The 20,521-nt window shown below is 44.5% G+C and overlaps 1 protein-coding gene across 2 annotated transcripts in view; it reads left to right on the top strand.

The window, feature by feature from the left end:
* Nucleotides 1-20,521, top strand: part of FKTN (fukutin) — a 553,910-nt gene that overhangs the window by 357,185 nt on the left and 176,204 nt on the right. The gene's annotated exons all lie outside the window — the stretch shown is intronic.

Raw genomic sequence — 20,521 nt, 5'->3', positions numbered from 1 at the left:
ATCCTTCCTTTATGCCTAAGGTGGTATCCAGTGTGGCTCTTAACCAAACCATTCACCTGCCAACTTTTTACCCAAATCCGCAGAACAAGGGGGATCAGATTCTGCATTCCTTGGACGTACACAGACAACTAAGATTCTACTTAAACAGGACCAACTCTCTAAGAAAGTCTGAGCAGCTACTGGTGGCATTTGCTGCAGGATCAGAGGGAAAGGCTATTTCAAAGCAGACTATTTCAAAGTGGATAAGCCACTGCATTCGTTTCTGCTATTTGCATCATGGTAAACCGGTGCCCAAGGGAATCAGGTCACATTCCACCAGGGCTGCATCTACCTCAGCAGCTTTCCTCAGAGGGGTACCAACCAAATACATTCTAGAAGATGCTACTTGGAGCTCTGTTCATACTTTTGCAAAGCATTATCATTTGCCTCTCTTCTCTATGTCCAGGGTAAGCTTTGCCACTGCAGTTCTGCAGGGCCTTATAGCTGCTCCTAATGCTATTTAGTTCCAGCCTCCCATCCATAGCTTTGGGATTCTACCCAAATGTAATGACTGCAACAGTGAAACACGAAGAACATAGTACAGTTGTGTACACTTAACATAAATGTAGATGTTCGAGTGTATTCACTGTTGCAGTCCGGGTTACCCACCCACCATCCCCCTTTTATTCTGGAGCTTCTCTTTCCTTCACTATATTATACAGCCTTTGTGGTGTATTTACTTTTAGATAAAGGTAAAGTTTGTGTTTTTACAATTGCATGTATATATATATATATATATATATATTTATATGTATTTTTGCTCCCCATTTGGGGGACACCTGACATCTGGGGCAAGAAAAACTAAAGAAAATGGCATTGGCTGCCTGTTTTATACCCCTGACAACCTGACATCATGGAAGAAGAGACAGCAACCGACGCAGGACCCAAGACTTTGATATTCAGGCCGACTGAGGGCAACCTGCCAGCAGATTACCCTAATGTAATGACTGCAACAGTGAATACACTCGAACATGTACATTTATGGTTAGTGTACACAACTGTACTTTCTCTGCACTTCCCTTTAGCTTATCTAGTATGCCCAGGTTATTCACAAAATGCCTGGCTCCAGCCATTGCATGCTGCAGGCAGAGAAATATCCAAATTTACCCGTACTTGAATGATTGCCTGATTCAGGAGGACAGTCAGGAATTGCTGCTTCAGCACCTGGCATTTGTAAAAAGACTTCGCATCTCATTGGGGTACACCATCAACGAAAAGAAATCACAACTGGTACACAGTCAAAAGATTGTATTCCTGGGATCAAGCTTGGACACAACTTCCCAGATGGCATTTCTCACTTCAGAAAAACAGGTTTGTCTGACAGACTGCTTCAAACAAATGGCCACCAGAACCCAGCTATCTGCAAGAAAAATACTGCAAGCCCTAGGGTTCATGACCTCATGTATTCTGCTAATTCCGTATGCAAGACTGCATATGAGGGAACTTCAGTGGTACTTAAAAAGTATTTGGTGCCAGCATTATCAGGACCTGGAAACGGTCATTCCTATCATACCTTGTCTAAGGGCAGAGTTCCTTTGGTGGGCAGAAGCATGCAACCACAATAAGGGACTGCATTTTACTCAACCCCACGCTGCCCAATCCCTGACCACAGATGCATCAGGCTATGAATGGGGGGCTCACATGGTTGGCAAATGCATTCCGGGTCATTGGCTCCCAAGGCAAATTCTCCTGCACATCATTCAAAAAGAGATGCTAGCTGTACAGAATGCTCTGACAGCTTTCAGATACCTAATCCTTCCAGGACAAATGCTGATAAAAACAGACAACACCACAGTTATGTGGTACATAAACAAGCAGGGGGAACCCGTTCCTACCCATTCTGCAGGTTAGCCATGGCCCTGTGGAACATGGCCTTGGACAACCAAGTCGATCTACAAGCTCAGTTTCTGCCAGGCAAACAAAATTCACTGGCAGATGACTTAAGCAGAAATCTCTTAGACCCACACAAGTGGAAATTGGAGCCCAGCACCTTCAACCTTCTAATCCAGAGGTGGATCTCTTTGCCTCCCTCGACAACCTTCAGTTAAGCAAATTCTGCACCAGGAACCCTCACAACAGGGCCTGGAAGGTCGATGCCCTATCCTTTCAATGGGAAAACCTCTCAATCTGTGCCTTTCCCCCTCTGCCCCTTCTCTCAAGAGTACTACTCAAGATAAGACAGGCCAAGGACAATTCTGATTGCCCCGGACTGGCCATGCCAGCACTGGTACCCACTCCTTCGCAGCCTGACAACGGAGCCACTCTGGCACCTACACCAGACTCCTACCCTACTGTTACAGCAGGAGGGACAGATTTTGCATCCACAACTGCAAACCCTAAATCTTACAGCCTGGCTTATTCCTTGAATACTCCACCAGCAACCCTAAGCAAACAGGTGCTGGATGTCATTTTTGAAGCCAGAAGGCCTAGTACTAGGAAATCCTATGCTGAAAAGAGGAAAAGATATTGTTATTGGATTCAGTCTAAAGAAAAGAACACACCAGTGCCCTCCTTACCTCTAATTCTGGATTACCTAGCAGAGCTACTCCACAGAGGCCTATCCTTCTCCATTAAGATCCATGCCTCTGCCATTTCAGCTCATTACAATCTTGAGCCACCTCTGTTTTCTCACCCTCTCATCAAACAGTTCCTGAGAGGGGCTAACAACTTAAGGCCCCCAAGGTGAGCACCCACCCCTGCTTGGGACCTTAACTTTGTACTGGAAAAGCTCATGCTTCCCCCTTTTGAACCTGCTACTTCAGCAGAGTTAAAATTTCCTCTCTTGAAAAACAGCCTTGCTTCTAGCCATCACTTCAGCTAGAAGACTGTCCGAGTTACAGGCACTGATGGCTGTGGAACCCTTTATTATTTTCCATGCTGACAGGGTTTCCCCCAGGACTAACCCTTCCTTTATGCCTAAGGTGGTGTCCAATGTGGCTCAAATCAAATCCATCCATTTGATAACCTTCTTCCCTAACCCTCAGAATAAAGGGGAAAGGATCCTGCACTCTTTGGATGTGCACAGACAGCTCGAGTTCTACCTTGATAGGACTAAGCCTTTCAGAAAATCTGACCAGCTGCTAGTCAGCTTTGCAACAGGGGCAGAGAAGGCAAGGCCATTTGGAAACAAACCTTTTCCAAATGGATAGCACACTGCATCCATTTCTGCTACAAGCACCATGGAAAACCAACCCCTCAGGGGGTCATAACACATTCCACTAGGGTTACTTCTATCTCTACAGCATTTCTCAGAGGAGTCCCTATCAGGGACATTCTGGAAGCTGCAACCTGGAGTTCTGTGCACACCTTCACCAAGCATTACCACTTGCCTATTGTTTCCAAATCCAGGGCAGGATTTGCTACAGCAGTCTTGCAAGACCTACTAGCCAGCCCCAACTCTTCTTGACTGCTTCCATCCTTCCTCAGCTTTGGGAATCAACCCAAGTGTGATGACTGCAACAGTGAAACATGAAGAACATAGTACAGTTGTGTACACTTACCATAAATGTAGATGTTCGAGTGTATTCACTGTTGTAGTCCTGGTTTCCCTCCCTCCAGCCCCCTGGTTTTCTCTATCTCTTTATCTCTGCTCTCTATGGCTATTCCTAATTTATTTATTTTATTTTTATTTTACATTTGTTGACCGGGATAGTCTGACTGGATACATGTCCATTTTCAGCGGAGGCCCGGGGAGAAAAGCTCCATGATCACCAAATTAGAGAAAAAAATAACAGTATATACAGTAAAGAACATAATACAGTTTTTACAGAGGTTACATACCAAGGCAAATAGTAGTTCTGGGGTAAATGAGAATCCAAGCGTAGGTCTTTAAGTAATACAAGTAGATAAGAATACTGTTATCAAGTCATACAGTTAGATTACAGATACAATATTTACAATCCGTGATGGTGCAGCAGTAGCGTTGTTGCCTCACAGCAAGAGGTTCTCCCGTTCGATTCTTGGCTGGAGTGCAGGGAGTGCCTTCTGTGTGGAGTCTGCATGTCCTTTCCGCGGTTGGGTGGGCGTTCAAAAGACATGCGTAAATGGGCGTGCCTTAGTTGAAGGTTGAACGTCGAGCTGGCACCTCGGCGTTCATCAAAATCTACTGCCAGTCATTAGCGGACCGGAGTTCCGCTATGGCGATCCCTAACCGGGAAAAGCCGAAAGACAACAACGTGCCAAAACACATTAGAGTTAAACAAGCCAAAACACATCAGAGATAAACAAGGTAAGGTCAGGATAGTGCCACAGGTAAGCTAAAATAACTATTTTAGTCTCGTAATGGAGAGTCAGCCGGGTTTGCGACATTGACATAGCCAGTTCAATATCAAATGTTGTTTAAGTCTAATCTTGAATTGGCTCAGGGAGTTGAGCAAAGTAATTTCTGTTGGGAGAGAGTTCCAGGATCTGCTCAGAGTTTGCAAAGAGGGAGTCACTGGCTGAGTTCTTAGTTTTGATAGTCTGAACTAGTAGTTTGTTAGAGGATTGCAGTGGTCGGGGATTATGATAGGGGGTAATAATATTTGTAAGAGCAGGAGTATTATCTGGATTGTGAAGTATCTTATGGGCAGTTATCATGAGGTTATACTGGATCAAGCTGGGTAGTTCTAGCCACCCAAGCTGGTTAAGGTTAATACAATGGTGAGTCCTGCAGGGCAGGCCTGTGGCAAATCTAGCTATATGGTTATAGCAGATAGTTTGTTGAGGACAGTTTTGTTTAGATTGGAGAGTATTGGGGATGCATACAGAAGTGTTGAAAGTAGGTGAGGGCGTGCTACGGCAGATCTAGCAGGGGGTTAAGAAAGCTTTTATCTTGTAAAGTGAGCCTAGTTTTTTATTGATGGTCTTAATAGATTGATTAACATGCAAGTCAAATTTGAGATTATTATCGATTAAAACACCTAACAGTTTTGTAGAGGAGTCTGGGGAGATTATAGTGCCGTTATTAGATTTAATGGTAAAAGTGAATACTGTAGACCTGTGCGTTGATGAGAATAGCAACAGTTTGTTTTTTTGGGATTCAGTATCAGACGACGACCGGAAAGCCAGTTTTCAATAGTGTTAAAGGTGGTTTGTGTAGCTGACCACAGTTCGTTTGGAGAAGTGGTAGAGCAAATCAAGGTGGAGTTGTCAGCATATTGGACACAGCTGACTGTAGGGATAGCAGAATAGAGGTAGTTAATGAAGATGGAGAAAAGAAGGGGCCCTAGTATGGATCGCTGGGGTATACCAAGTGTGTTTGGTAGGAGTTTAGAAAGTTTGTTTTGCCAAAGGACAGCCTGCTGTCTTTCTTTCAGATTGGATTGGAACCATTGGATGACTGTAATGTCTAGGCAGAAATTTTTCAGGGTATGGATTAGTAGTTGGTGATCCACCATATCAAATGCCTTGGATAGATCCAAAAAAAGGGCTGAGGAGATGATGTTGTTATTGCGGTTTATGGTTTATGGTATTGGAGAAGGCTAAAAGGGCTGAAGTAGTACTGTGGTGTGGTTGGAAGCCGTGCTGGGAGTCTGCAATGAGGTTATTCTGAGGTAGGTGATGCATCAATTGTCTATGGATACATTTTTCCATAATTTTTGCAAGTGGGGATAGTATTGATATTGGACTATAATTGGATAGCTCAGTAGAGCTACCTCCTTTGTGAAGTTGTTACGTAGGATATTTTCCAAATAGAAGGGATTCTGACTTCTGCTATTCAATTGATTAGTATTGAGAAGGGGTAAGCAATGGCATTGGCTGCTATTTGTAAGAACTCGGCAGGGAGTTGGCCAGTGGAGAATGTAGCTGGTTTCAGTTTTTTAATCAAGGTACGGATGAGGGAGGTGGCAACTGGTTGGAATCTTAATGTGAGTTGGTTTCTGGGGGTGTTTATTTCATGATAGGGGGGCTGGGAGGTAGTTGGGTTGCTAGGGCTTAAATCGTCTCAGTAAAGAAACGGTTAAAACTGTCAGAGACTTCCTCGGAAGGTTTATCAATGGAGGCTGCGGGGAATGGGGTGGAAGTTTGTCCAGGATGTAATAGTTTATGCGTGCCCAGAATTTCTGAGGCTTATGATTGGTTTCCTGTAGATTATAATAGTAGTTTTTTTGTCTAGTAGAATGGATTTTTTATTGTCATTCCTCATTTGCCTATATTTAATGTGGTCTTGGGTGTCTTTAGTAGTGCACCGTAATGCCCATGCCTTATTTCTGAGGGTGATTTTCTGTTTAGACTCTCTGGAAAGCCATGGTGCTGTTTTTGCTTTAGTTCTCGTTAAACGAACGGGTGCATGAGAGCCAAGGAATTCTAGGAATTTGTTGTTAAAGTATGCAACTGCTTCATCTAAGGGGAGCTATCTTAGAATTGACCATTTGCATGAGTTTAGCTCTTGCTGGAATTTGGTGGGGGTTAAAGTTTTTTTTGTTCCTTACCAACCTAAGTAAGGGTTGTTGGGGGTTAATGGCTTTGTGCCTAATAATATAGGTGGGAAAGTGATCACTTAGGTCATCAGGGAGGGTCCCAGAGGTATACAACTTGTAGTAACTATTTATAAGTACCCAGTTGAGTATGCTTTCTTTTAGGTTTGGTTTACCTATCCTAGCAGGGGTTGTGATAACTTGTGAGAATGCATGCAGGTTGACATGGGTGGTAGGGGAGTCTGAGGAACAGGTGTTCCAGTCTATATTGAGGTTTACGAGTAGTATAGTTTCTTGGAGGTAGTGACATGTTAGCCAGTGAAGGGTATCTTCAAATGTAGCTACATTATTTCCTGGGGGAATACACATGCAGATGATATGAATACATCTATTTTGTTAATTTATAGTTTGGTGGCAAGTATCTCTGCGCTGTTAATTTGAGGTGGTTGTATAGCTTCAATGGTGACATTCAATTCAGATTTATGTAGAACAGCTACCCCACCCCCATTCTTGGAAGCACGATCCAGCTTGTATATGTTATACCCAGGTGGTAGAACTTCATTGTCAGAAATGCTAGGTTTTAACCAGGTTTCAGATAAACAGAGAATGTCTGGGGAGTAGATTGCTAGGAATGCATGGAGTTCATGTATCTTGTTGTTAATACTTCTAATGTTAAGGTGACAGGCCAGTCGAGAGTTAGCTGGCCTATCACTTGTAGATTTATAGCTTGGATTACAATTGGGGGGGGGTAGGTTTGACTGAGGTGGATGGGCCCGGGTTGGGGTGGATGTCACCACCAAGTATTAGGCTAGTTTTAAACCTAGTGATGAGCTTTAAAAGTTTATTTATGATGATGATGATAATGGTTTAATCTTGAACTAATGTTTCTGGATTTGGCAAGTTGATAGAGAGCAAGGTGCAGGGCTGCACATTGTACTGTAGGATTGGTGAAAGGAGGAAGGACTTGTAGTTGGGGTGAGAGTATGGCCTATTGGGTACTGGTATCCAGTGAAATATTGGTTTTCGTACAATGTGAGTAGATAAGAGGCCAGCAAAATGGTCAGTAAGGAGGAGTATAGCATTGTGAGTGGAGGAGTGTGTTAGCTGAGGGGCTGTATTGTTTGGGTGGTGCAACACCAGAGGATAGGATGATAGATTTAGAAGTAATGGACTGGGGATGGATAAAGCATGTTAGGTGGATACTGATAGGTTGTTATAGCAGGGGGTGTGGCTATGTAACTATAAATGTAGAGGTACTGGGGGAGTGTGGGAATTGGGGGCAGGGGAGGGAAGCAGATTGGGGCTAACACTGACTACAAGTGTTTTCTAAGGCTTCCTGGCACCATAGGTAAGTATTAAAAGATTTAGTGTAATAGCTGTATTTTAAGCTGAATTTTAAACTTTAGGGTAATTACTAGTTGTAGATAAGTTTTAGAGTATGATTTTCAGGGTTTTAGGTTGAAAAAACAGTATGTTAGTATACTATTCAGGGTATTTGTTAGCTTAAAAAGTAGTATTGTAGAGTACTAGGGGGAAAACTTTATTAATTAAAACAAGGAGGTAGCCAAATTACTAGTCTGTGGTGCTTTAGACCCAGATCAGCAGTGTACATTTACTAAGATTTCAGGTTTAGGTTTAGGGTATTCAGCTTAGTAGTTTTTGTGGTCTGACTTCAGATGGGCACAGTTTCTGCAGGATAGCGTCCTTCTGGTAGGAGAACCCGTTAGTTAGGGTATTTTGAGGGGGACTGCCTAAAAATAGAGATACAGTAAATATAAAAACCTTACAAGCACACAATACTAATCACCGAGCAGGCAATCATTAGAGCTTTTCAATTCAACTACGGTAGTTACGGTAATCTACAGCTCCATGAAGCTGCGAGCACTATAGATGCATCGTTTGCTTATTATTGGGCTGAGAATAGCATAGAAACTGTGCTAGCTTTGGTTTTACTTTGAACTAGAGTACCTACAACACATGTAGTTGCTAGTATTAACTTAAGTTGTATTTTGGATCACATGCAGGCTGATACGTTTTCTACGAATCTTTACTTTGGATCAAAAGCATGCTGCTGTTCTACATACAGCGTTTTACCTTTTGCAGCTATCAAAAGTGGTAAACCCGTGCACTATATCCACTACCTTGACTATTAGAATTAACAAGAAAATTTAGATCCAACAATTCGGCTATCAACTTTTTAATCACAATTACAAAAGCACAGTGTTAAAAATTAGCTATCTGCATAACTTGGGGCATATGAAATACATGCTTACAATAAACAACTGAAAATATCAGACTTCTGTCCTTGTAAACGACACAATTTTCAGATTGCTGTACATTTAACAGGCACATTCCTAATTAGAGAGCTCAAAGAGAGCACATGGAATACTGTATTACAAAGCCGTAAATGATCAGAAATATGAGCTAACATTGATTTCTACAGCACTAACATAGTCCGACTACGATATTTAGTGTATTTAGCTGTGGATAACTCAGTTCAAATGCATACAGTGCAGGAATTGTAATTTTAGAGAAAACAACATACCAAACTGAGAAAGGCTGCCGACTGGGTCTGGAAGCACCAGGGATTTGAAAAATGGCAGTTTCAGTAGGAATAGAAGAAACCTTGCATACGTAGTGAAACAGGGGAGGAGTTAAGGGGCTAACACTGACTAATGGTATTGGTATTTACTTTTTATTGGTGGTGTTTTCCCCACCATGTACTGGCTCCCTGTTTGGGGGCTCCTGACTTTTGGGGCAAGAAAAACTGATGTAATGGCGTTGGCTGCCTGTTTTTATACCCCTGACGACCTGACTTCATGGAAGAAGCAACAGCATCTGACGCAGAAATACTAAGACTCTGGTATTTGGGCCGACTGAGGGCTACCTGCAGGCAGATAACCAAAGTGTGATGACTGCACCAGTGAATACGCTGAAACATCTACATTTATGGTAAGTGTACAGAACTGTACTTTTCTGAATATGAAGATGTGCAACCCTTGTCTGCTTATGAGGATTCAGATGCAGAGAAATCCATTCCTTCTGCCTCTCCTCCAGAGGATTTTTCATTTGGTGAAGCCCTACATACTTTAAGGAGCATTTCCAATGGAAGTGTCAGGACTATCCTCAGTCCAAAAAGAAATTCAGGGAATTCTTAGATTTACCACAGCACTTTAGCCATTCCTCCTCTCCTGGATGTTGTGGATGATGTTTTTATGGAATCCAGTTTAACTCCTGACACCCTTCCTCCTGCTCCCAGGAAGCCTGACAGGTGTTAGAGTCCCTGACTCTCACAAATTTCTTTTCAAGAATCCTACTGCTGACCCAGAGGTCATCTCCCAAGGACCTAAAAGAATGAAAGCAACCACAGCTAAGAATCCCACCCCCACGGACAGAGATTCCTGAGCTTTAGACAGATGGGGTAAAAAAAGTATACAACTCTGCATCTCGTGCCATTAGAGCACTAAATTGTCAGTACCACATGCTGAAATACCAGCAACATACTATGGAACTCTTTAAACAAAAATGTCTTTCTGGCTTCTACAGAAAATAAAGAATTACAGGAGCTTGTGCATTCTGCAAGCCAAGTTACTAGACACACCTTGCAATGTGGCTTTGATGCCCTAGAAGTATCCTGCAGGGCAGCAGTCACAGGTTTTGTACTTAGAAGACATGCTTAGCTTAAGGAACTGACCTAGCCAGACCATGTCAAATCAAAACTATTGGATGCACCACTGAACAAAGACAATTTGTTTGGCATCAAGGCAGAAGAAGTCTTAAAAAAGATGGATGAAAAAGCTTAATCTATGCAGACAGTTAAAGAAGTCTTGCAGGTCCAGCCTCCGTGGTTCAGTAGGCATTGTCCCTCCAAGCACTGGTCCTTTCCAGCCCCCTCAAGACCCGCTCAGACAAGACCTAGGGGAAGCAGACCCCCAGGACAGCAATCTCAGGGAGTGCAGAGATCTAAGCAATGGAGTTCCTCCACTTCAAAAACAGGGAGTGCTGCCCTCTTATGCAAGGAACTCACAATGACTTTACACCTCCACCCCTTACCTCTGCCCACCTGCTTGTGCCCCTAGGAGGAAAACTCTCCTCCCATGCCAAAAACTGTGCCTCTATCACCAATGACCAATGGGTTCTCAACATAGTGTCCAAGGGATACAAATTTTATTTCCACACTCTACCTACCCCAAAAGGGTTCCCAGATCTTCCTCCAAACCAGTGGGCAGATGCACAAAACCAAGTCCATTCCCTGCTCTCCTGCAGACCAGATAGGCCAAGATTTTTCTTCCAGGCTTTTCTTGGTACCCAGAAAAGAGGGCACCTGGTGCCCAATCCTCGATCTATCAATTCTGAACACCTTCCTGGTGATACCAAAATTCAAAATGCTCACCCTCCAGCAGCTTCTTCCTATGCTATCTAAGGTTGCTTGGTTAGCCACCCTAGACCTAAAAGAGGCCTATCTACACATCCCAATCAGGGATTCCTGCAGGAAATTTCTTCATTTCAGAGCAGGATCTATGCACTTTCAGTTCTCTGTGCTTCCCTTTGGCTTATCCACTGCTTCCAGAGTTTTTACAAAATGCCTGGCTTTGCAGACAAAGGAGTATTCAAATTTACCCGTACTTAGATGACTGCCTGATTCAAGCAGACAGTCAGGAAAAGAGGTTACAGCACCTGACCTTTGTAAAGCACCTGCTGACCTCTCTGGGGTATACTATAAACGAAAAGAAATCCAAACTAGTACCCACTCAGAAAATTGTATTCCTGGGAGCAAGCCTAGACACAGCTTCCCAGATGGCATTCCTTACTCCAGAAAAACAAGCCTATCTGACAGGCTACTTCTCTCAACTATCCACCAGAAACCAGTTATCCACAAGGAAAATCCTGCAAGCTCTAGGGTTCATGGTATCCTGCATTCTACTCATTCCATATGCCAGACTGCATATGAGGAAACTTCAATGGTACCTATAAAGCCTTTGGTGTCAACACTCTCAGGACCTGGAAATTATCATACCTATGATAACCCTGTCTAAGAAAAGATTTTCTTTGGTGGGCAGCAGCATGCAACCACAACAAGGGTATTCCCTTCTCACAACCCCATGTCACCCAGACCCTAACCATAGAAGCATCAGATTATGCCTGGGATGCACACCTGGATGGCAGGTGCATTCAGGGCCATTGGAGCCCAAATCAAATACATCTACACATCAACCAAAAAGAGTTGTTAGTTGTTCAGCCTGCTTTGACAGCTTTCAGACCCCTTCTCTCCCAAGGGCCTCTACTGATCAAAACAGACAACACCACAGTGATGTGGTACATCTACAAGCAGGGAGGAACACACTCTCTTATCCCTTCTGCAGGCTTGCTATGACCCTTTGGCAAACTGCTTCAGCCATGCAAATTCACCTGCAAGCACAATTCCTGCCAGGCTCCCAAAACTCTCAGGCAGACAACTTAAGCAGAAACCTCCTAGACCCAGACGAGTAGCAGCTAGACCACAGCCCCTTCAACCTTGTAACCTACAAATGGGGCACCCCAAAGGTGGACCTCTTTGCCACCCACAACAATCACCAGCTCAACAAATTCTGCACCAGAGAACCTCACAGCAAGGCCTGGAAAGTGGATGCCCTATCCTTCCAATGGGTAAACCTTTCAATCTATGCATTTCCCCCCTCTACCTCTACTTTCAAGGGTACTACTCAAAATAAAAGAGGAAAAACCAAGAACGATCTTGATTGCCCCAGACTGGCCACGCCAGCACTGGTACCCACTGCTGCGCAGTGTGTCACCCCTGCCACCATGGCACCTACCTCAGATCCCAACTTTCCTGACCCAGCAGAGCGGAGAATTCATGCATCCACAATTGCAGACCCTGAACCTGGCAGCCTGGCTTATTCCCTGACCTTTCCTCCAGTTGCCAGTCTAAGCAAGCAAGTCCTGGTTGTTATACGTGAGGCCAGATGCCCCAGCAGTAGAAAATCCTATGCTGACAAGTGGAAAAGATATTGCACCTGGATCCAGTCTAAAGGAGCTGAAACAGCACAGCCCTCCCTAGCTCTCATCCTTGATTACCTAGCAGACCTAATACACAGGGGGCTATCCTTCTCTTCCATTAAAATTCATGCCTCTGTCATCTCTGCTCATTACAGCACAGAGCCACCTCTCTTTTCTCACCCTTTCATCAAATAGTTCCTAAGAGGGGCTAACAATTTAAGGCCCCCCAGAAGAGCTCCTACCCCAGCTTGGGACCTTAACTTTGTGTTGGAAAAGCTCGCACTAGCCCCCTTTGAGGCTGCAGCTTCAGCAGAGTTAAAATTCCTCTCTTGGAAAACAGCCTTGCTTCTGGCCATCACTTCAGCTAGAAGAGTTTCAGAGCTACAAGCACTCATGGCAGTAGAGCCCTTCATCATTTTTCATGCTGACAGGGTCTCCCTCCGGACTAACCCAACTTTCATGCCTAAAGTGGTGTCCAGTGTGGCTCTCAACCAACCTATTTATTTGCCCACCTTTTTCCCTAACCCACAAAACAAGCGGGAAATGATTCTGCATTCTCTAGATGTGCACAGACCTTTCAGATTCTACCTGGATAGGACTAAATCTTTTAGGAAAACTGACCAATTGCTAGTCAGCTTTGCAGTAGGGGCAGAGGGCAAGGCCATATCCAAACAAACAGTCTCCAAATGGATAGCACACTGTATCCATTTCTGCTACAAATACCACAGGAAACCGCCCTCAAGGGGGTCAGGACACATTCCACCAGGGCAACCGCCACCTCTGCAGCTTTTCTCAGAGGGGTCCCTACCAGGGACATCCTGGAGGCTGCAACACGGAGTTCTGTTCATACTTTCACCAAGCATTACCACCTGCCTATCTTCCCCACGTCCAGGGCAGGCTTTGCCACCGTAGTCTTGCAGAGCATCCTAGCCAGCCCCCAGTCTTCTTGACTGCCTCCACCCTTTTCTTCAGCTTTGGGAATCAACCCAAGTGTGATGACTGCAACAGTGAAGCATGAAGAATATAGTACAGTTGTGTACACTTATCATAAATGTAGATGTTCAAGTGTATTCACTGTTGCAGTCCTAGTTTCCCACCCTCCATCCCCCTTGTCTCTCTCTCTCTCTCTCTTCCTCACTCATTACAGGGAGTTTTGGTATTTACTTTCTACTGGTGGTGTTCTTCCACCATAACCTAGCTCCCTATTTGGGGGCTCCTAACATTTGGGGCAAGAAAAACTGATGTAATGGCGTTGGTTGCATGATTTTATACCACTGACGACCTGACATCAGTCCTGGAGTGACAGCAACCGATGCAGAAATACTAAAGCCTCTGGTATTCGGGCCGACTGAGGGCTACCCCTGGCGGGATAACCCTAGTGTGATGACTGCAACAGTGAATACACTCGAATATCTACATTTATGGTAAATGTACACAACTGTATTTTGTCCAGCCTCCCACAGTCATCTGTGTCGAGGCTGGTGAAAGTCCTTAGGACTGTCCAGTGCTTGTTTCAGATTCCTTTGCGGCGACCCCATTGGAGGCCAGCATAGATCCGGCTTCTCATACTTCATTGGAGGCTTTTCAGAAGTCTGTGCTTGACGTTGAGGGGGAACCTCATCTGATTATATCTGAAGGACCAAGGGGGATCCCTCAAATATGAGTGAGGAAGGAGATTCATATAACCATTATAGAGTTGCATCAGCAGTATGACCCTCAGAGGGTGTTTTGAGTAGATATCCCACAGAAAAAGAAACAAAAGGCAAATATTATTTCCCCTATTGTGAAGGATCCCCAACGTGAATGGCAAGATTTCACTCGGGTGTATTTACAGCTTTGATGGCCTTGAAGCCACCTCAAGGGGTCTCTGTTCCTGCTCCTTCCTGGTTTTCCACTCAGCTCAAGAGGCCTAGGGAATTGAATTCCTCAGATAAGGATCTGGACTCAAGCGGGGGGGGGGGGGGGTCCTTTGCTTCTTCTTTCCAAATCCTTAAGTCCAGACTCCCCTTTGAAAGAGCTGCCATTTGGGGATACCATTGCCCATATGATGGACTATTTTAAGTAGGATTGGTCCCAGATCTCTAATATTCAGTAAAGGCATTATGAGCTCCTACAGATGGAGTCTCCCAAACCATCTGCTGTTTCTCCTGTTCTGGCTGCCCTTTTGGATACCTTTTGGCAGGATCTTTAGCCCCTGACTGTCAGCACTCCTGCATCTAAGAAGCCATATAGGTTCTACAAATTGCCTGAGGGGTGCAAATTTCTTTATAAATGGCCTTCTGCTGACCCTTCTGTAGTGTCAGTCTCTTCTGACAAGTCATCCGAGTTGTTGCCTCCACCAAGCTGTTGCCTTCTGATAAGGATAGTAGGGCCATGGAAACGTTGGGCAAGAAAGTGTACACTGCTGCCAACTTGTCTTTTAGGGCCATTAGCTACCAGACTCATATGACCAGGTATGTTTTGGCTGTCCTTTCTTAGGTTTCTAAGGTGGTATATGACCTTCCTGTCTGTGAGGTGAAGGCTTTGTCCCATTTCCTGCTGGGCTTCACTTCTCAAGTTGCTCGCCATTTAATCCAATGCAGCTATGATGCAGCTGATGCCTCTTCCAGGGCTGCTGTCTTTGGTTCAGTTATGCATTGTTATTTTTGGCTTCATCTTCAGGCTTTGCCTGATGACATCAAGGCCAAACTTACTGATGCTGTTTTGGATAACAAAAGTATTTTTGGATCTGCTGCTGCACCTAACCATTTCAATTCCTTCCAGGACAAGGGCAAAGCTTTGCAGAAGCATATCTTTTGTTTCTCCTATTCCAAATCTGCCTTTGTTCTTAGACAATCTCGCCCTCCTCCTAAGTGCAAGAAGGGTTCTAGGCGTGTTCCTCCTGCTAAGTCTACTCAGACTCCTGCCTCCTAGAAAACGTCTCTTCAGGACAAACCTGGTATTATTTCACCATTTGCCTCGCTTAGTCAGGTATTCTTGCCCCATCCCCTTTCCCTGTCTCTTCCAAACTGGCTGTGTATCACCTCAGACTCTTGGGTTCTCTGCGTTATCTTTCAGGAATATTTCATTGTTTGGAAGTCCCTTCCTCCCTTTTCAGGCATTCCTCGACCTCCTTGGGAACAGCTGTCTCATTTCCAAGAGGTTCTTCATTTTCTTTTGGCTCAGGGCAGCATTCAAGCTGGGCCTCCCACCTAGGTAGAAAAGGGATTTTATTCCAGAATGTTTTTGGTCCCACGAAAGAAGGGTACATGGAGACAAATTCTGGATCTTTCCCTGCTAAACATCTTTCTCAAGATTCCTTCCTTCCTTTCGAATGTTATTCCTTCAGACGTTGTTTCCACATCTACTTCCTCAGGCCTTTCTGGTGTCTCTGAATCTCACGGATGCATACCTTTACATCCCATCTATTCTCTTTTCAGGATATTTTACATTTCTCTGTCTTTTCCTTGCATTTTTAGAATTGATGTCAATCTTCAGTCTGTCCTCAGTAAGTCGGTTCTGATCCAGTCTGCTGGATCTGACTCTGCCAGTGCTAAAGCTCACGGATACCATATCTCTCGAGCTTCTGCCTTACCCACAATGCACCTACCAAATTACTTCAGATCTCATTTGCCACTTGTAGCGATCGGACCTGGTCTACCAATCTCTCTCAAGCTGTGTTGGATAAGTAAGATTTTTCTGCTTTAACTTTAAGTAGTTTTTCAGTTTTTTGTAACTAATATCTTTATTGTTCTTCTTTCACTTCTGTTTGCACTCCCTTGTCCTTACAGCTTCATCATAATCACTCTTATGCCATTGTTGGCATTCCTTTGCTTCTTCTTTTCCTAACTAGTATTGTTAGCATGTTACATTTATAAGTTTTTATATTTGCTCCTGTCCTTGCTGTTCCTTTCCCTTTTTGTACTTGGTACACTTAGATACTATCGTTAGTATCTTCCTTCCCTTACAACTCTGTTATAGTTTCTCTGTATACAATTGTTGGCATCCTCATCCCCCTTTTTCTTCTTTCCTGACTTACAATAAGCTAAAGTTTTTTTTTTAAATTAGATTGTATTAGATTGCTTTTTTTTCTGTAGTATTTCTTTGTTATTTTCTCTAACTAGATACTGCATGATGGCTGACAAACCTGTGGGTTTTGAATTGTGCTGAAAGTGTGGACATAAATTGCCACTTTCAGATGCACATATTCTTTGCATGTACTGTTTGGGTCCTTTGCATTTACAAGAGGACTGCTCTATTTGCCATGGATTTAATCCACGAGCTCCCACTGAATGTAAAAACAAACTAATACTGAAAGGCCTCATTCCTTGTTCTTTTGGAGAAGCCATATCTCGGTCTCCAAAGTCAAAGCCTTCTATTTCATCTAAATCTTCTTCGGACTCTTCTCAGACGTGACGTTTAAAAGACCCCGGTCTAAACCCTGGATCAGAACAGAATACAGGATCTGACTACTCCCTAGGATCCTACTAAATCCAAACAAAACATAACAGACCCGACATTGGTTAAGTCGGATCAGAAGACCTCCAAACCATTGGATTCTACCCTGCCGGATCAGACAGAACTCTCAGACTCTCTATTATCCTCTGACCAGATACTCTGTCAGTGATCCAGTTCCTGACAGACTTCTATGACCATTTTACAGAGACCAGCATCCCCCTCCATTTACTTTATTTGTTCTTCTAGAAGCCAGACAGAAGATGATGTGGAGAGAATGGTGAGGAAAGATCCTGTTGGCATAGGGGCAGATTGGTTTTCACTCAGCGCCTACCCCTTGGGGTCAGGTTACCTGACCTTCCACCACAACCCCCCTGCCAGTTCCTCCTCTAACACCTTCTGTTGCTTTAGAGTCACAGGATCCCAGCTGTCTGGATCTGTCAGTCTCTGATCCGAGGATCATTGTATCCTGGCACCCGACATTGTCTCTGACACCTCCAATCTATTCGGATCTGGAGAGCTGTCAGAGCCGAAGCCTGCCTGCCAGCCACTGGGTCCAAGGTGCAGCATTTGACTCTGAAGTTTTCTGAGCCATCTCTATTCCTCAGAGCCTCAGCATTGGGCAGTTCTGCTTCCTCCTCAGGGGGGGTATTGCCAATGGAGCAGAAAGAGAGAATGATTCAGATACCTGCTTTCTCAGATCAGAGCCTCTGTCTGGCTTCTTCAAGCTCTGCCTTCGAGACTGCAAAGAGAGTATTCTCTGGTTTGGCAGACCTGACAGAGTCTTCCCCCTCGGATCGTAGATATTTGACCATGATGTCCCAGCATCTAGAGCCTCACCACCTTTCTCCATGGGGCTCCTGTACCGAAACCTTAGGTTCTCTCCCAGGGAATTTTGATTTCCTCTTCCGAGACTTCCCCAGAGTATCCCACTGAGGAAGTTCCCAGGAAGAGGATGTACAAGAGGAAGCACTTAGACTCCCCACAGAAGTCTGTCACTGAAGACATAGATTTTGATGAGGGTGAAGGGTCCCCACAGTCACCTCCTGAAGATGTTCCCTTTGGAGACATCCTAGAAATCCTTAAACAGAGGTGTGGCTGGACTCCCTCAACCCTATGACAGAGGAGTCTGTTCTCCTAGGTGGTTTCAGTGCAGGACCCTCTACTTCCTGGGTGACTCTGCCCACTGATGACCTCATTGACATGATCACTAGGTGGGTGTGGAAGGAACCCGACTCCATAGAACCCATACCGTGGAGACTGGACAGGATAATGGCACCACCTGCAGATGGATAGTTTTGGGGAGATGGTTTACATTTGATGCCATGATCGTTACAGTGGCAAGAAAGAAGGAATTCGCTGATGAGCATTCCACTGTCCATCACCCTATAGGGAGTTGCAGGAGATGGACAGACAGTGGAAGCATGTCTTTGCATCAGTGATCTTTGCCTTATGGTCACTGAACTATTTGGCACACTTTTTCAGACTTCAGAGAGATTTAACCAAGGAGTTATGAAATACTCTCTCAGGAAACATTTCTGCAGAGGTTCAAGGTTTGTTAACTTCTCAGTTGGCAACCCTGCAGTCAGTATCCTACCGTTCTATGAGGTTAGTTTTCAACACAGCGGATGGGACCTCAAGCTGCAGGTTCAGGCATTTCCATGAGGAGGCATGCCTGTGTGCACTTGTGCAATTTTGTGGAGCCATTTAAGTACAATTTCTTCAATACCCCCTTTGACAGAACTACTCTTTTTGTGTCTAAGGTCAAAGACATGCTGTCCAGGTGTGAGAAGGATGAGAAGACCTTGTCTGCCATGGGCATATGTTTTTGGGCACCCCAAAGATCCTACTCCAGGAATCAGCGGAGTGGTTAGAAAATGTGGTTCAAAAAGTCCCAAGGTCTTTCCCATGACACACATGAAGGAGGTTCCCCCAGGAGAACAGGGGAACTCTATTGGATGTCATCACCCTCATGGCAAAGGTGGCCCGCAAAAACATGGTTTACAAGAATCTTTCTTTGATAAACCCAACCTGTGCTCTTAAACAGAAGCCCCGACTGTCAACCTCTGAAGACTGTTGTGGGATGGTTTTCCCTGCACTAGAGAGCCTGGCTAGACTTATCAAAATATACTTGGGTGCAGAAGATTATGTCCAGAGGTTACATAATACCATTTTCTAACCACTGCCAGTTCCAAGAAAAATCCACGATGTTCCACCCAGTCGGAGGGGTCAAGCAGCAATTCAGATTTCAAATGTTGCTATAAAAAAGTCATCCAGGAAGTCCCACCAGACCAGATGGGATCTCGAACTTACTGAAGGTTCTTTTTAGTGCAAAAGAAAACAGGGGACTGGAGGCCAATTTTGGATCTCACAAATCCAAACAAATCTGTTTACCAGACCAAGTTCTGGATGGTCACGGTTCAGTCCATTCTCCCTTTTTTGGGCAAGGATGACTGGATGTACTCGATAGATCTTCAGGATGGCTATTATCACATAAAAATGAAAAGGTGATCCAGAAAGTACCTACGCTTCTGCGTAGGAGCTAGTCACTACCAATTCAGAGTACTGCCCTTTGGACTGACCACAGTCCCCAGGGCAGTCACCAAATGCATGGCAGTAGTACCAGCTTACCTCAGACTGCAGGGATTCTGTGTGTTTCCCTACCTGGATGACTGGCTCATTACCGCTCCGACCAGGCATCAACTCATACACGCAAGAGATCAGGTTCTCCACACCTGTACTTTCCTATGAATAACCATAAACTACAGCAAATCACAACTTCAACCAACTCGGACATTGGAATTTATTAGAGCACTTCTCAGTACAAAGACTGCCATTGTTTCCCTTCCATTACACCAGGTTCAAACAATAAGGTCACAGGTCAAGAATGTTGTATAGAAAAACCTCAATTTCAGCCTGCGCAGTTCTCCAAACTCTAGGCCTCATGGTGGTGGCGGTAACCTTAGTTCTGCTGGCCCGGTTTTACATGCAGATCCTTCAATGGATACTGGCTACTCCATGGTCAGTCTTTCATCAGTTAGTGTTGTGCTGAATAAGCTTTACCAATACTTGCAAAAGAGATCTTTATTAGTGGCTCCAATCCAGTCAACTGCTCCTTGCCCATCCTTTTATTCCCCCAACAGCCCAAGGACATAGTGACCACAGATGTTTGCCAGATAAGGTGGGGGGGCATTATCTGAGGAAGACGGTCCAGGGTACTTGGTCCCCTCAAGAGGCCAATTTGCATATAAATGTTCTAGAGATGAGAGCAGTGCTCTTGGCATTGCAAGCATTTCAAAATATTCTTCCCTCTGGGACGATTGCAATTCAAATGGACAACACATCAGTTGTCTGTTACATCAACAAACAATGGGGAACCAGATCTTATCTGTTTTGTAAAGAAGTTCTAAGGGTCTGGCAGTGGGCGAACTCTTCTGACTGCTTTCTTTTAGCGACGCATATTCTGGGGAGATCCAGCATGATTGAGGACAAACTGAGCAGGTGCATTCTTCTTCCACAAGAGTGGTCCCTCGATGAGAAAGTGGCAGACACGATTTTCCATTAATGGGGCCAGCCATGCTGTGATCTTTTAACCTTTCCCCTAAACAAGAAGTGAAGCAACTACTATGCCCTGATTCCCCCACAGGGGTAGT

The sequence above is a fragment of the Protopterus annectens genome, chromosome 2.part0 (genome assembly GCF_019279795.1).
Source record: "Protopterus annectens isolate FY-2018-M chromosome 2.part0, PAN1.0, whole genome shotgun sequence".
Taxonomy (NCBI): Eukaryota; Metazoa; Chordata; order Ceratodontiformes; family Protopteridae; genus Protopterus; species Protopterus annectens.
This window is presented reverse-complemented; position numbering and strand designations above follow the sequence as displayed.